The sequence below is a fragment of the Triticum aestivum genome, chromosome 1B (genome assembly GCF_018294505.1).
Source record: "Triticum aestivum cultivar Chinese Spring chromosome 1B, IWGSC CS RefSeq v2.1, whole genome shotgun sequence".
Taxonomy (NCBI): domain Eukaryota; kingdom Viridiplantae; phylum Streptophyta; class Magnoliopsida; order Poales; family Poaceae; genus Triticum; species Triticum aestivum.
Window position 1 is genome coordinate 668,381,913 of NC_057795.1, and position 18,195 is coordinate 668,400,107.

At 43.6% G+C, this 18,195-nt stretch overlaps 1 long non-coding RNA gene across 1 annotated transcript; it reads right to left on the bottom strand.

Moving 5' to 3' along the window:
• Nucleotides 1-1,980: 1,980 nt before the first annotated feature.
• Nucleotides 1,981-4,297, bottom strand: LOC123099439 (uncharacterized). The gene is made up of 4 exons (XR_006448163.1): nt 4,003-4,297; nt 3,827-3,903; nt 3,203-3,257; nt 1,981-2,803 (listed from the first exon to the last, which is right to left on the bottom strand). It is a non-coding gene; the product is annotated as an uncharacterized lncRNA (long non-coding RNA).
• Between the last annotated feature and the right edge of the window lie 13,898 nt (nt 4,298-18,195).

An 18,195-nucleotide genomic window follows, 5' to 3' on the forward strand; every position in this document is an offset into this window, starting at 1 on the left:
TCAATTTCTCAAACAGAGCTTCTTTCAAATAGTCATGTTGCACACATTTATAATCAGAGAAGTTGTATTGGCCCCTTGATATCAGAAAAGGCAAGGACAGCAAGTGCTGCAGAGTAACCTCAACAAGAAGTAATTATTATACTGCAATAAATAAACCTCTACAATTGAGTAGAAAGTGAAGAAAAAAAGGAGCGCTCCATGTGCCTACATGACCTTACTTTTTAGAAAAGTCACAAGCTGCTAATAAAAAGTTTAAAACAACTTACATGCTAAGAGTACAAAATAACATCTACTCCCGCTATTCGATAATATAAGATCTTATTACATTGAATGTAATAAGATCTTTTATTATGGAACGAAGGGGGTACCATCTTCTGGGTGTTTGGATTATAGAGCTCACCAACATAGGCATTCGACTTTACGGCTAGAATTGATGATAGGAACTCCTCCTGTGCTTCAGCTCAGATCTCTAGTAGCTGAGTTTAGACCCATCTTGTTACTAAACAACTTCGTGCCACCAAACATCCCTGCCACAATCATGGCCTCATACGACACAGTCATAATTCACACCCTAGCCTTGATCGTGCATGGAGCTGCGAATTGGATTAGATTACTCACAACCATAGAAAGAAAGGGAAGACTAAAGATCAAATCCACTAGAGCAAACAATAGATTCTTCAGCAAAAGGTCGTCCATGGTTGTCGCATGGTTTATATGTGAGGAATCATTGTCGATGGACATAAAAAAAGTCAGGGCATCGTCTATGGCGTAGGAGATTGATTGGACTGACCTTGCGACACCCTCAGGCCTCAGGTATGGCGATGTGCCGATGTCGATGGCCAGCTCGGAGCCCATATCATGTTACAGCAGCGCCGAGTACCTGGGCACGATGTCCCGGTGTTGCGGTCGCAAAGGCCGCAGTGACGTCGAACCGCTTCTTGAAGCCGGCTGCGCCCGGTCGTGGGCTGTCGAACACAAACACCGTGACCGGCCATTCTCGGCGATGTACAACGCATTCAGGGTGGCCAGCTCCGTCCCGAGGCTGTGCCCCATTACCGTGATGCTCACCTCCTCGTCCTTGTACGTGTCCAGCAGTTTCTGTACCTCAGTCATCAATGAATCCTAGCTTTCCCTCCTTCAAGAGGTACCACACTCAATAGAAAACACGAAGTACAACAATAAGTACAAAGAATCTGTAATCCAAATATAAATATGTGACTTGTAAATAGCAATGACAAGTGGATAAAGCATATGTGCAAATTCTAAGACATTAATATACTTATGCTCCAACTCAAATACTCAATCAATGAGACACACAAGAAATACATCGACTGTAATAAATAAATGAGCATTGTTTCTGGACAGCACCAACAATATCCCTCTACCTCCCCTTCAATTTTTAGATTCTGAATTAAGTTCTTGGTCTGGAATTAGAAGCCATGTATTAAAAAAATCCTCAGCAATGAATCAAGCTGAATAATATGCACCTTTAAATTTACGTCCGTTCCTCCATCATTACGCTTGTTACTCAGTAAGATTTTATTATCTCTATTAAGGTGAATGCAACAAACTGTCTGGCACAAAGGTCTCTAAATTAGAATGCTGGAATAAATCCATGCATGAAACTATTGTCTTAAGACATTGGCAGCGAATAAACACCAGAACTTAATCAAGGTGCACACGAAGGCCATAAGTAGGAAGGAACAAAAGATAAAGAAGTTTAACCGTACTAACACATAAAGAAAAGATAATTATGAGGTGAAAAGAACTGAAAATCTAAGTAAATTGTACTGACAGAACCATCGGCATGCATCTTCCAGTTTGTACCACTCATGACCCCATGCCGGGGAACTCGTCCCTCTCTCCTGCGAACCAGACAAAAATCAGTAAAGACAAAAGTTTGACCTTCATTACATTAAGTACTAATTTGACTTTAATTGTAAATCTTAGCAAAAAAAGGAACTAACCTGGTTCATTTTTCATGTTTTTTTTGTTATCGCTTTCGATAGTAGAACCCGATCCGTTTTTGGATTGAATGGACAAAAGGCACTAACCACACCCTTGTTGAACTTGATAAATTGTACCATTGGACAAAAGCAGATTATAGATTCATATATAAGAGAAAAGGAAGACTCAGAGCTATATGCATTAATGCATGGATGTCATCCACAGAATCTTTGCACCTTTTAATTTAGAGTATTTTTTCTTTAAGATGTCAACCATGAAGTAGACATGAATCAGAAGTAGAAGCGCTACTTCAGGGCAAAAAAAAGATATAGTACAACCGGTTCTTCTATCTATATCTAACCATGCATCATTAAGCTAAAAGTTTGGTTCATATCGGTCTCATCAGATGACCCATGAGATTGCCATTGGAGGATATGTGGCCTGCTGGGAACATCGACGGCAACGGTGAAGCGCACGGAAATAGAATAGTCCTGTGTGACATATGTTTTCTTGCATTGTCTTGTGTAACGGGTTGATATTTGTCTAGGAATGGTAGTAGAAAGATTGTGTGGTGCTGATATTGAACTTATAATAAAATTGAGTTCTAGAAACAATTCCTTACATTGTCTCATTAGTAATCACACCAAGAATACTTATCCTCCTATAGATCTGACTTGACTCTGTGTTTTGGTGTGCAGAAATTGGTTACAGGTAGGAAATAATATAACTATTCGGTATCTTGAGTTGCAAAGAGATCACTCAGAACGGTGCCTGATATTATGCCATAAAGAACTCACATTTTTTATTGTCCCTCAGGATATGTACGCACCTTTCTCTGTTGGATGCATGCACAATTCTGAATTAAGAACAAATGACATGTTGATTAGCTATCTTACAAATGCTTTTTCGAGGGAAGTCGATTATGCATAAAAAGGCACTCTATGATGTTGTATAAATTATGTCATGGGCGGGAAAGCAATTTTTGACCCCGTGATTTCTCTGTACATTAGGCAATGCCGTGAAGTAACTTTTTTGCAAAGAGGGGAGCCCATCAATTTCCCACTGGATTTTCTGGTGTCCCGTTTTATAATAAGTTCTTTGCTGGAAAAAACATACATATAATTAGTTACTCTATTTGTCCCGACGTCGTGGACTATGTCTATAGTTTAATTTAATTTGTAAATGAAACCGAACGGCGATTTCTATTTTCTACAGATAAAACATGGTGGCTTTAGACCAACATAAATATGTATACCTTTATTTAGGTTTCAGTTCAAAGGTCTCAATGCTCCAATTTCTCATTTTGAAACCTGTAACTGAAAGGAATTTAACAAATCAACATAGCCTCGTGGAGCCTTGATCTTAGTTGCATTAAGCCAATCAGAGTAAGAATGTAGTTCTGTATCCTAGCTGTGTTCTCTAAAAGTAATAATAAAGGCTACCATGTTCATTCAAGAATAAAAAATCCCATGTCAGGATAATCTTTCAGTACAAAAGCTTGGTGCATTTCCTTTAGACACACTAAAAACCGACCACTGTTATGAACTTCAGAGATGAACACTTGATTCATAATTTGGTTTGCCATAAACTATAAACCAAAAGATTTGGACATTAAAGCAGCAGTGGTTCAGCATATGTTGGATTCTAATAGGAGAGGAGTGCTTAGGAAAGAAAGAAATCGTTGCCATATTTAGATTCTTCCATGACTGTTAAATTTGAAGGAATAACTTATTGTATCAAAGACTATAATTTAATACAGAAGACATATCATGTGGAAACAGAAATATATGAGTATGGCAGGTGGGAACCATAGATCACAAGAAACAAATATTAGTTTAGTTGCACTCATATCATCAAGGGCATTGAGAGGTAACCTAACCTTGGAGATTGCATTTTGCTTCACCCAGTCCTTATGACTTCTCAATCAACCTTCCACAACTCTTCTGCATGTGCCGCCTGCAAACCGAGGAGAAGACAATGTTGGGTGGCCATGCGTTAGAGTGAAGGCGGATTAGGGAGAAGCAGTGATATGAACAAAGCTCGTAAAACACAAACCTGATTGCCATTGTATCTCATGAAAATATACTTCTGATGAAAACAAATATTTGCCATCGTTGTGCCTGCGTGTCAAACAAAATATGATATGTTCTAACGAAAACGAAAGAAGATGATATGCATACCCCACAGAGGAAAATCATCTTGATTGTAGAAAAAATAGGGGAGCAACGTATTCATCAAAATGATACAGTACGAATTAAGCCTATAAGATGAACTGAGTCTGGAACTCTGGATCCACCATTACCGAGAGATCCATCCATCCCCATGACCCGAGTCATAGACGTACTTCTCTCCTTCCGCTCCTCTTTTGCCTAGATCCAAGCCGCCAAAAAGGATGCTTGTTGGAGAACGTAGTAATTTCAAAAAAATTCCTACGCACACGCAAGATCATGGTGATGGCATAGCAACGAGAGGGGAGAGTGTTCGTCCACGTACCCTCGTAGACCGTAAGCGGAAGCGTTATGACAACGCGGTTAATGTAGTCGTACGTCTTCACGATCCGACCGATCCAAGCACCGAACGTATGGCACCTCCGAGTTCAGCACACGTTCAGCTCGATGACGATCCCCGGGCTCCGATCCAGCAAAGCTTCGGGGATGAGTTCCGTCAGCACGACGGCGTGGTGACGATGATGATGTTCTACCGGCGCAGGGCTTCGCCTAAACTCCGCGACGATATGACCGAGGTGGAATATGGTGGAGGGGGGCACCGCACACGGCTAAGGAACGATCCGTAGATCAACTTGTGTGTTGGGGGGTGCCCCCTGTCCCCGTATATAAAGGAGGGAGGGGGAGGTGCGGCCGGCCCCCTTGGGGTGCGCCTGGAGGAGTCCTACTCCCACCGGGAGTAGGACTCCCCCCTCTTGCCTTGGTGGAGAAGGAAAGGGGGGAGGGGAAAGAGGAAAGGGGGGCGCCCCCCCCCCTTCCTTGTCCTATTCGGACTAGGGGGGAGGGGGCGCGCGGCCTGCCCTGGCCGGCCCTCCTCTTCTCCCTCATGGCCCACTAAGGCCCATTAACCCCCGGGAGGGTTCTGGTAACCCCCCGGTGTTCCGGTAAAATCCCGATTTCACCCGGAACCTTTCCGATGTCCAAACATAGGCTTCCAATATATCAATCTTTATGTCTCGACCATTTCGAGACTCCTCGTCATGTCCGTGATCACATCCGGGACTCCGAACAAACTTCGGTACATCAAAACTTATAAACTCATAATAAAACTGTCATCGTAACGTTAAGCGTGCGGACCCTACGGGTTCGAGAACTATGTAGACATGACCTAGAACCATTCTCGGTCAATAACCAATAGCGGAACCTGGATGCCCATATTGGTTCCTACATATTCTACGAAGATCTTTATCGGTCAAACCGCATAACAACATACGTTGTTCCCTTTGTCATCGGTATGTTACTTGCCCGAGATTTGATCGTCGGTATCCAATACCTAGTTCAATCTCGTTACCGGCAAGTCTCTTTACTCGTTCTGTAACACATCATCTTATAACTAACTCATTAGTTACAATGCTTGCAAGGCTTAGGTGATGAGTATTACCGAGAGGGCCCAGAGATACCTCTCCGACAATCGGAGTGACAAAACCTAATCTCGAATTATGCCAACCCAACATGTACCTTCGGAAACACCTGTAGAGCACCTTTATAATCACCCAGTTACGTTGTGAGTTTGGTAGCACAGAAAGTGTTCTTCCGGTAAACGTGAGTTGCACAATCTCATAGTTGCAGGAACTTTGTATAAGTCATGAAGAAAGCAATAGCAACATACTAAACGATCAAGTGCTAGGCTAACGGAATGGGTCATGTCAATCACATCATTCTTCTAATGATGTGATCCCATTAATCAAATGACAACACATGTCTATGGTTAGGAAACATAACCATCTTTGATTAATGAGCTAGTCAAGTAGAGGCATACTAGTGACTATATGTTTGTCTATGTATTCACACATGTATCATGTTTCCGGTTAATACAATTCTAGCATGAATAATAAACATTTATCATGATATGAGGAAATAAATAATAACTTTATTATTGCCTCTAGGGCATATTTCCTTCAGTCTCCCACTTGCACTAGAGTCAATAATCTAGATTACATAGTAATGATTCTAACACCCATGGAGTCTTGGTGTTGATCATGTTTTGCTCGTGAGAGAGGCTTAGTCAACGGGTCTGCAACATTCAGATCCGTATGTATTTTGCAAATCTCTATGTCTCCCACTTGGACTTGGTCCCGAATGGAATTGAAGCGTCTCTTGATGTGCTTGGTCCTCTTGTGAAATCTGGATTCCTTTGCCAAGGCAATTGCACCAGTATTGTCACAGAAGATCTTCATTGGTCCCGATGCACTAGGTATGACACCTAGATCGGAAATGAACTCCTTCATCCAGACTCCTTCATTTGCTGCTTCCGAAGCAGCTATGTACTCCGCTTCACATGTAGATCCCGCTACGACGCTTTGTTTAGAACTGCACCAACTTACAGCTCCACCGTTTAATAAAAACACGTATCCGGTTTGCGATTTAGAATCGTCCGGATCAGTGTCAAAGCTTGCATCGACGTAACCGTTTACGACTAGCTCTTTGTCACCTCCATATACGAGAAACATATCCTTAGTCCTTTTCAGGTATTTCAGGATGTTCTTGACCGCTGTCCAGTGATCCACTCCTGGATTACTTTGGTACCTTCCTGCCAAGCTTATTGCTAAGCATACGTCAGGTCTGGTACACAGCATTGCATACATGATAGAGCCTATGGCTGAAGCATAGGGAACATTTTTCATTTTCTCTCTATCTTCTGCTGTGGTCGGGCATTGAGTTTGACTCAACTTCACACCTTGTAGCACAGGCAAGAATCCTTTCTTTGCCTGATCCATTTTGAACTTTTTCAAAATTTTGTCAAGGTATGTGCTTTGTGAAAGTCCTATTAAGCGTCTTGATCTATCTCTATAGATCTTGATGCCCAATATGTAAGCAGCTTCACCGAGGTCTTTCATTGAAAAACTTTTATTCAAGTATCCTTTTATGCTATCCAGAAATTCTATATCATTTCCAATTAATAATATGTCATCTACATATAAAATTAGAAATGCTACAGAGCTCCCACTCACTTTCTTGTAAATACAGGCTTCTCCAAAAGTCTGTATAAAACCATATGCTTTGATCACACTATCAAAGCGTTTATTCCAACTCCGAGATGCTTGCACCAGTCCATAAATGGAACGCTGGAGCTTGCACACTTTGTCAGCACCTTTTGGATCAACAAAACCTTCCGGCTGCATCATATACAACTCTTCTTCTAGAAATCCATTCAAGAATGCAGTCTTGACATCCATTTGCCAAATTTCATAATCATGAAATGCAGCAATAGCTAACATGATTCGGACGGACTTAAGCATCGCTACGGGTGAGAAAGTCTCATCGTAGTCAACCCCTTGAACTTGTCGAAAACCTTTTGCAACAAGTCGAGCTTTATAGACAGTTATATTACCATCAGCGTCAGTCTTCTTCTTAAAGATCCATTTATTCTCAATGGCTTGCCGATCATCGGGCAAGTCAACCAAAGTCCATACTTTGTTTTCATACATGGATCCCATCTCAGATTTCATGGCTTCTAGCCATTTTGCGGAATCCGGGCTCATCATCGCTTCCTCATAGTTCGTAGGTTCATCATGGTCAAGTAACATGACTTCCAGAATAGGATTACCGTACCACTCTGGTGCGGATCTTACTCTGGTAGACCTACGAGGTTCAGTAGAAACTTGATCTGAAGTTTCATGATCATTATCATTAGCTTCCTCACTAATTGGTGTAGTTGTCACAGGAACCGGTTCTCGTGATGAACTACTTTCCAATAAGGGAGTAGATACAGTTATCTCATCAAGTTCTACTTTCCTCCCACTCACTTCTTTCGAGAGAAACTCCTTCTCTAGAAAGGATCCATTCTTAGCAACGAATGTCTTGCCTTCGGATCTGTGATAGAAGGTGTACCCAATAGTCTCTTTTGGGTATCCTATGAAGACACATTTCTCCGATTTAGGTTCGAGCTTATCTGGTTGAAGTTTCTTCACATAAGCATCGCAGCCCCAAACTTTAAGAAACGACAACTTTGGTTTCTTGCCATACCACAGTTCATAAGGCATCGTCTCAACGGATTTTGATGGTGCCCTATTTAACGTGAATGCAGTCGTCTCTAAAGCATAACCCCAAAATGATAGCGGTAAATTAGTAAGAGACATCATAGATCGCACCATATCCAGTAAAGTACGATTACGACGTTCGGACACACCATTTCGTTGTGGTGTTCCAGGTGGCGTGAGTTGCGAAACTATTCCACATTGTTTCAAGTGTAGGCCAAACTCATACCTCAAATATTCTCCTCCACGATCAGATCGTAGAAATTTTATTTTCTTGTTACGATGATTTTCCACTTCACTCTGAAATTCTTTGAACTTTTCAAATGTTTCAGACTTGTGTTTCATCAAGTAGATATACCCATATCTGCTCAAATCATCTGTGAAGGTGAGAAAATAACGATACCCGCCGCGAGCCTCAACATTCATTGGGCCACAAACATCAGTATGTATGATTTCCAACAAATCAGTTGCTCGCTCCATAGTTCCGGAGAACGGCGTTTTGGTCATCTTGCCCATAAGGCACGGTTCGCAAGTACCAAGTGATTCATAATCAAGTGATTCCAAAAGTCCATCAGTATGGAGTTTCTTCATGCGCTTTACACCGATATGACCCAAACGGCAGTGCCACAAATAAGTTGCACTATCATTATTAACTCTGCATCTTTTGGTTTCAACACTATGAATATGTGTATCACTACTATCGAGATTTAATAAAAATAGACCACTCTTCAAGGGTGCATGACCATAAAAGATATTACTCATATAAATAGAACAACCATTATTCTCTGATTTAAATGAATAACCGTCTCGCATCAAACAAGATCCAGATATAATGTTCATGCTCAACGCTGGCACCAAATAACAATTATTCAGGTCTAAAACTAATCCCGAAGGTAGATGTAGAGGTAGCGTGCCGACCGCGATCACATCGACTTTGGAACCGTTTCCCACGCGCATCGTCACCTCGTCCTTGGCCAGTGCTCGCTTATTCCGTAGTCCCTGTTTCGAGTTGCAAATATTAGCAACAGAACCAGTATCAAATACCCAGGTGCTACTACGAGCTCTAGTTAGGTACACATCAATAACATGTATATCACATATACCTTTGTTCACTTTGCCATCCTTCTTATCCGCCAAATACTTGGGGCAGTTCCGCTTCCAGTGACCAGTCTGCTTGCAGTAGAAGCACTCAGTTTCAGGCTTAGGTCCAGACTTGGGTTTCTTCTCTTGAGCAGCAACTTGCTTGCTGTTCTTCTTGAAGTTCCCCTTCTTCTTCCCTTTGCCCTTTTTCTTGAAACTAGTGGTCTTGTTGACCATCAACACTTGATGCTCCTTCTTGATTTCTACCTCCGCAGCTTTTAGCATTGCGAAGAGCTCGGGAATAGTCTTGTTCATCCCTTGCATATTATAGTTCATCACAAAGCTCTTGTAGCTTGGTGGCAGTGATTGGAGAATTCTGTCAATGACGCTATCATCCGGAAGATTAACTCCCAGTTGAATCAAGTGATTATTATACCCAGACATTTTGAGTATATGCTCACTAACAGAACTATTCTCCTCCATCTTGCAGCTGTAGAACTTATTGGAGACTTCATATCTCTCAATCCGGGCATTTGCTTGAAATATTAACTTCAACTCCTGGAACATCTCATATGCTCCATGACGTTCAAAACGTCGTTGAAGACCCGGTTCTAAGCCGTAAAGCATGGCACACTGAACTATAGAGTAGTCATCAGCTTTGCTCTGCCAGACGTTCTTAACGTCGTCAGTTGCATCAGCAGCAGGCCTGGCACCCAGCGGTGCTTCCAGGACGTAACTTTTCTGTGCAGCAATGAGGATAATCCTCAGGTTACGGACCCAGTCCGTGTAATTGCTACCATCATCTTTCAACTTTGCTTTCTCAAGGAACGCATTAAAATTCAACGGAACAACAGCACGAGCCATCTATCTACAAACAAACATAGACAAGCAAAATACTATCAGGTACTAAGTTCATGATAAATTTAGGTTCAATTAATCATATTACTTAAGAACTCCCACTTAGACAGACATCTCTCTAGTCATCTAAGTGATCACGTGATCCAAATCAACTAAACCATAACCGATCATCACGTGAGATGGAGTAGTTTTCAATGGTGAACATCATTATGTTGATCATATCTACTATATGATTCACGCTCGACCTTTCGGTCTCCGTGTTCCGAGGCCATATCTGCATATGCTAGGCTCGTCAAGTTTAACCTGAGTATTCCGCGTGTGCAAAACTGTCTTGCACCCGTTGTAGATGGACGTAGAGCTTATCACACCCGATCATCACGTGGTGTCTGGGCACGACGAACTTTGGCAACGGTGCATACTCAGGGAGAACACTTCTTGATAATTTTAGTGAGAGATCATCTTAAAATGCTACCGTCAATCAAAGCAAGATAAGATGCATAAAGGATAAACATCACATGCAATCAATATAAGTGATATGATATGGCCATCATCATCTTGTGCTTGTGATCTCCATCTCCGAAGCACCGTCATGATCACCATCGTCACCGGCGCGACACCTTGATCTTCATCGTAGCATCGTTGTCGTCTCGCCAACTATTGCTTCTACGACTATCGCTACCGCTTAGTGATAAAGTAAAGCAATTACAGGGCGTTTGCATTTCATACAATAAAGCGACAACCATATGGCTCCTGCCAGTTGCCGATAACTTCGGTTACAAAACATGATCATCTCATACAATAAAATATAGCATCACGTCTTGACCATATCACATCACAACATGCCCTGCAAAAACAAGTTAGACGTCCTCTACTTTGTTGTTGCAAGTTTTACGTGGCTGCTACGGGCTTAGCAAGAACCGTTCTTACCTACGCATCAAAAACCACAACGATAGTTTGTCAAGTTGGTGCTGTTTTAACCTTCGCAAGGACCGGGCGTAGCCACACTCGATTCAGCTAAAGTGAGAGAGACAGACACCCGCCGGTCACCTTTAAGCAACGAGTGCTCGTAGCGGTGAAACCAGTCTCGCGTAAGCGTACGCGTAATGTCGGTCCGGGCCGCTTCATCTCACAATACCGCCGAACCAAAGTATGACATGCTGGTAAGCAGTATGACTTATATCGCCCACAACTCACTTGTGTTCTACTCGTGCATATGACATCTACGCATAAAACCAGGCTCGGATGCCACTGTTGGAGAACGTAGTAATTTCAAAAAATTTCCTACGCACACGCAAGATCATGGTGATGGCATAGCAACGAGAGGGGAGAGTGTTCGTCCACGTACCCTCGTAGACCGTAAGCGGAAGCGTTATGACAACGCGGTTGATGTAGTCGTACGTCTTCACGATCCGACCGATCCAAGCACCGAACGTACGGCACCTCCGAGTTCAGCACACGTTCAGCTCGATGACGATCCCCGGGCTCCGATCCAGCAAAGCTTCGGGGATGAGTTCCGTCAGCACGACGGCGTGGTGACGATGATGATGTTCTACCGGCGCAGGGCTTCGCCTAAACTCCGCGACGATATGACCGAGGTGGAATATGGTGGAGGGGGGCACCGCACACGGCTAAGGAACGATCCGTAGATCAACTTGTGTGTTATGGGGTGCCCCCCTGCCCCCGTATATAAAGGAGGGAGGGGGAGGTGCGGCCGGCCCCCTTGGGGTGCGCCTGGAGGAGTCCTACTCCCACCGGGAGTAGGACTCCCCCCTCTTGCCTTGGTGGAGAAGGAAAGGGGGGAGGGGAAAGAGGAAAGGGGGGCGCCCCCCCCCCTTCCTTGTCCTATTCGGACTAGGGGGGAGGGGGCGCGCGGCCTGCCCTGGCCGGCCCTCCTCTTCTCCCTCATGGCCCACTAAGGCCCATTAACCCCCGGGAGGGTTCCGGTAACCCCCCGGTGTTCCGGTAAAATCCCGATTTCACCCGGAACCTTTCCGATGTCCAAACATAGGCTTCCAATATATCAATCTTTATGTCTCGACCATTTCGAGACTCCTCGTCATGTCCGTGATCACATCCGGGACTCCGAACAAACTTCGGTACATCAAAACTTATAAACTCATAATAAAACTGTCATCGTAACGTTAAGCGTGCGGACCCTACGGGTTCGAGAACTATGTAGACATGACCTAGAACCATTCTCGGTCAATAACCAATAGCGGAACCTGGATGCCCATATTGGTTCCTACATATTCTACGAAGATCTTTATCGGTCAAACCGCATAACAACATACGTTGTTCCCTTTGTCATCGGTATGTTACTTGCCCGAGATTTGATCGTCGGTATCCAATACCTAGTTCAATCTCGTTACCGGCAAGTCTCTTTACTCGTTCTGTAACACATCATCTTATAACTAACTCATTAGTTACAATGCTTGCAAGGCTTAGGTGATGAGTATTACCGAGAGGGCCCAGAGATACCTCTCCGACAATCGGAGTGACAAAACCTAATCTCGAATTATGCCAACCCAACATGTACCTTCGGAAACACCTGTAGAGCACCTTTATAATCACCCAGTTACGTTGTGACGTTTGGTAGCACACAAAGTGTTCTTCCGGTAAACGTGAGTTGCACAATCTCATAGTTGCAGGAACTTTGTATAAGTCATGAAGAAAGCAATAGCAACATACTAAACGATCAAGTGCTAGGCTAACGGAATGGGTCATGTCAATCACATCATTCTTCTAATGATGTGATCCCATTAATCAAATGACAACACATGTCTATGGTTAGGAAACATAACCATCTTTGATTAATGAGCTAGTCAAGTAGAGGCATACTAGTGACTATATGTTTGTCTATGTATTCACACATGTATCATGTTTCTGGTTAATACAATTCTAGCATGAATAATAAACATTTATCATGATATGAGGAAATAAATAATAACTTTATTATTGCCTCTAGGGCATATTTCCTTCAATCCTGCCAAGGGCGGCGGCGGCATTTACCCGGATAGACCCGAGTTGGGATGTCTTGCACTGTGAGTCAGGGAGTCTGTAGGAAGTGGCGGCGGCGGCGGCGCAACAATGCAATCCTCATCTCCAACGGAATGGCGGCGGGGCGGAGGAGCAAGACGGTGATCTGCGGGACGAGATCAGGGAATGACGTGGTCGTGACCACCGACGGGCTGCTCTGCTCCACCGACATGGAGGCTCTACGGTGGCTCCCACAGCCGGATATGGCCACAACGAACACCGGACCATTAAGGCTTGGTCCTCTTTCCATCAGATCGGGTTGGGGAAGGGAGCTCCTTGCCTTGCGGGGCGAGCGCGTGGCGACCGGTGCAGGCGAGGCGAGCGGGCGCCGGCGTGAAGGGGAGGCGGCGGGCGGGGCGAGGTGGGGATGGGTGGCGCAGGGGACGGCAGGTATGGCGGCGGGGATGGGTGCGCTGCGCAGGGATCGGCAGGTGTGGCGGCGGCTGCGTAGGGCTAGCGAGGGGAGGGGAGGTCGTGGGGTTTTCTTTGGCATGTTTTTTTTCGCGGGAGGGTCGTGAGCTAACGGAGGTGGGACTATAGACGAAAAAAACCCAGCGATTTGACGGAGGTGGGAGGATAGACGAAATAAAACCAGCGAAAAAAACCGGAAGACTATTCACCAACTGCTATACTAGGAGTAGAGATAATGAATTTTTTTTGTCTTATAACCATTTTTTCTTGTATATATAGTAGGTCTAGACATGTCGTAGCTTACCGTTTTATAGTAGGATGAATCATGTCACCTTTCAGGATGTATGTATAGTACACTTGAACTTCTCAAAAATATGTTCTAGTTTTAGTGTCTAGAGCATGGCGGGTTTTTTTGCGCGTAGCTATACATATAAATTTGATATTCTAATTTGATGTGTGTGTGTATGCGCGCGCGCACGGGCGCATTTTGCCATCTCACCATAGACCATCTTTTATCGTGCAATACCCGATCAAATTCTCAGCATATGTTTTTTTCTTCTGTATTGTACCATGGCAAATTTATTTTATACACCATGGCAAATGTATTTCTGTCTACATTAATTTTTCTATATCATGAATTAACTATTTTTTGTTGATGGAGATTTTATATTTTCAAAAAAATCAGCTAATTGGCTAGCCCTTTTTCTCTCATGAGATCCCTATTTTCTAGGCCAGCTTGGTCGCGCTAAAAAGTCCCTGCAGCGAACTTGTGAGGGGTCGATATTGGTTCACCCGATCTTACCCTCCGAGGGCAAAACAATCGTTCGCTCGAGGCACCTCTCTCACCTGACGTTCGCTATGTATTAGCATCCTTGGTTTTTTGGGAACAAAAGGCCATTAGTATACAAAACCAAGATTTTCTTTTCTTCTCAAAAAACCCAAATTTCTTCTGGATCACTAGACAAAACAAGAATGTTGAAATAGTGTGATAACCCGCCTTATCATGCATGAACCTTGACAAATGGAAGAGCCCAATTCATCATGTCATTGAGGAGGAGTTTGGATTATTTCCTTCTCCCTGCATTGGGCACATGACAGTATCGTTGCGTGCACATTGCGTTCATGCAACGGCCCAGTGCAGGGCCCAAGTTTCCTTTCATGTTTGCATTTTTTTTCCTTTTCTTCCCGGTTTTTTTATGGATTTTTCATTTTTGTGTTGGTTTCTTCCAGTTTTCTTTGTTTTTATTTTCAGTGTTTTATACACACACATTTTATGTAATATGTGATAAACATTTTTCCAATATACGATGAATATTTTTTGTAGCGATTAACATTTTTACAAAGATGCAATATTTATTTGAATATGCGGTGAAGCTTTTTTCAACTATGTGCTGAATGTTTATCAAATAAACAAAGAGAAATTTGAAAAATATGGGATGACATTTATAAGTAGGATGGCCATTTTTAAAAATACTTTATCACTTGAGAAACTTTTCTTTTTCATTCTTTTTAGTCTATTTAAAAAATAAAATACATAACATCCGCTAAGCGGACGGCCCACCACCTTGGGGTGTATTTTTTTCCTCCCTATCCCGTGGCGAAGAGGAACATCCTATTGGCGCACTTCGCCATAGCTATGTATTGTCCCTACTGATTCTTAATAAGTCACGCCTAAAACACATGCTATAAGGCCCATCCATTACAGTTGCTCCGTGCCCTTTTTTGTGTCTTTTGTATTATCATTTTTTTCACTGTTTTGTATCAACCTTTTTCGGGGTTTCCTCATTTTTGTGATGGTTCTTTTTTCTTTCCAATTTTATTTTTTTCTCTTTTTATGTCGCTGTTCACATGTTTTCTTTGGGTTTTTATCAACAGATGTCTAATTTTTTTCATACACATTGTACGTTTTTTGTATAACTCAGCAACACTGTACACATTTAACAATTTTTAAATACGTGATCAACATTTTTGAAAATATATGTTTTGCTGATACACATTGTATATTTTTTGTATACATCTATAATTTTTATACACCTTTAAAAAGTTTTGAAATTTTTTTGAATACATGTTGAAATACTTTTCAATGATATGAAGCATTTTTAAACTACCTGGACATTTGTTTTCATTGTCTTAACATTTTTGAAATACGCAAACAATTTTGGAAATGTAATATGTTTTTTGGAATTACATGAACATTTCTTTACATTGTATAAACCTTTTGTAAAAATGCCATGAACTCTTTTTGAAATGTGCGATTTTTTTTATATGACACAAACATTTAATTGAATGCTACCAACATGTTTCTAAAATTACATTAATAAAACAATTACACTGCATTAATATTTTTCTAATTTGTTGTATTCAATTTTTTAAGCAAACTAAGTTTTCAAATATATGTGTTTTGTGTTTCTCAAAAATATAAAAAGTAAAATAAAATAAAGCGAATGAATGAAGAAACATAAATGAGAAACAAACTATAGAAAGTTGGGCCGGTCCAATATGAGTTACTGGGAGGATCCTCCTTCAGCCGAGAAATAAATGTAGTGGGATTGATGGTCTGACATATGTGATTAGATGGTATATATGTATTTTCTCAAAAAAAAAAAGATGGTATATATGTATATGTGTTGAGATAAATAGAAATAGTGGAGATCAACTACTTAAGTTCGTAAAGTTTGTAAGATTGGTGGCCCGTTAACAAGCATGATGGACAGAAGCATTTTGTTTTGTCGACACAGATTAGCCATTTTCGCTTGTACGAGCATTTGTTCTGTGTTATTGCCCCAAAACTTTCTATTAGTTGTCATTTTTTTTCCTTGACATTGTACACTTGTACCAATACGCCTGCAATATCTTACGGACGAAGCAACAAGTTTGTTTTATTTGCGATTAATGAGGTTATAAGTTGATCCACGTGTATCCACTAAGAGAAGTACCAGTACTTTTGTCTTGGTTAACACACATCCCACATCTTAAGTAAGCTATACTTTACTTAGAACCGGAGCATTGACACCAGGGAAACATCAAACAAACATGGCGCCAGTGACACGCCATACCTTTATAGGCAAGCACTTACAAAATCAAACACGAACTGCTACTCTTATAGTGTCATTTCACTCTCACCTTCTTGCTTGGACGCATGGCAAACCGGACAAGTCATCTCATCCGAATCTCCGATCACCGTGGTAGGTAGGTCACACCATTGTACAATGTAAATGCACCAAGGCTGATGATCCACGTGCAAAAGCATAAGAGAAACAAAATTATGTTCACAAAATAAATCTGCAGTAACATGATTCATACAATATCAGTTTATTGGGGCCCACTGTAGATAAGTTGTCTGAACTTTTTTGGGACCCCATTAGATTTGAACTCAAGGGCTCTCGCATGTTCTTCCTCCTCTGGCTCTCCTTCCACCCGCCTGATCCAGCGCCGACCAAACTGTCAGTTGCCGCCGAGCCATTAGTGTTCGGCGGTGCTCCGACACGCACCTGGAGGCCCCCTTCCGCCCTTTCTGTCGTGCTGCTGCCGCCCCAACCTTTCTTATATGCCCTCACAGTCCTTCTTCTCTGGTGCCGGCAGCCCACCCCGCACCACGAGTTGTCCTCGGCCCCAAGTCGCTCCCGGCTTGGCCTTGCCGGCGATGTCGCGCTTTGCCTACCTTTCTTCTTCTTCTAGAAATCGATTTAAGCCATTTTATTTTTCAGACCATTTACAAATAGCAAATGCCTTTTTTCTTACGGATGTTCGATAGGGGTACGTTCTTTTACGAAAATTATATAATACTACAGGAGTGAGTGACAGGGGCTCTTTGAGAAAAGATCAAAAAGGATTTTCCACTGCCGGGCATCCTAGCCTCCCCCACCACCGGCCCTCCTTCATCCTTCTTTCCCCCTCGCCGCCGCCAAGGGCCACTGTCGGGCAAAGCCCGGGCAGTGTTGGCGGCGGCGGGGCCTCTCCCTGGCGCGTCCCTCTCCCCCCCCCCCCCCCCCCCCAGCAGAAGCGCGAGTTATCCCGGCGAGGCTTGGCGGCGTGGTGCAGCGGAGCTTTGGCGGGGGCTCAGTCCTCTTGCGTGGGTGGAGGGCAGGGCGCCGTCCAGTGGTGCCGCCTTCGTGGCGGCTGCGGCATGGGGCCCTTGACCCCAATCCCGATCCTGGATCTGGTGGTGATTGGGTCTAAGCCATGGCTGCTTGCTTGCGAGGCGTGGTGATCGTCGGGTTTTGGCGGCCTCTGGGCACTGTGAGGTGCCGGCGGCGGCTCTTGCCCGACGCGGTGACGCTGGTAGGGGTGATGCACGGTGGAGAGCATAGGAAGAGGCGGTGCACGGTCGTGTCGTGGAGCGGGGCGGTGGTCTTCTTCGAGCTCGGTGGTGGGTGCAGGAGGTTGCGATGCGGGGCCTTGGTGGATGCGGATCTCGGACGGGTGTGGTGGTGCCCGGGGCGGTGGCCGGGATTTGTTGTCGTGGCCGGGGCACGCGGAGTGGCTCTTGTCGACGCTGGCTTGGCTTGGAGGAAGGCGGCCCCTTTGTGGTGTTGGTGGCGGCGCGACCAGGATCTGTATTGGTTCCATGCCGGAGGTCGGAGCAGGGGCTCAGACAGGGGAGCACCATGGTGGGCGTGCGCATTCGCGTGGGCGTTTCGGCGCACCGGTTTCTGCCATTT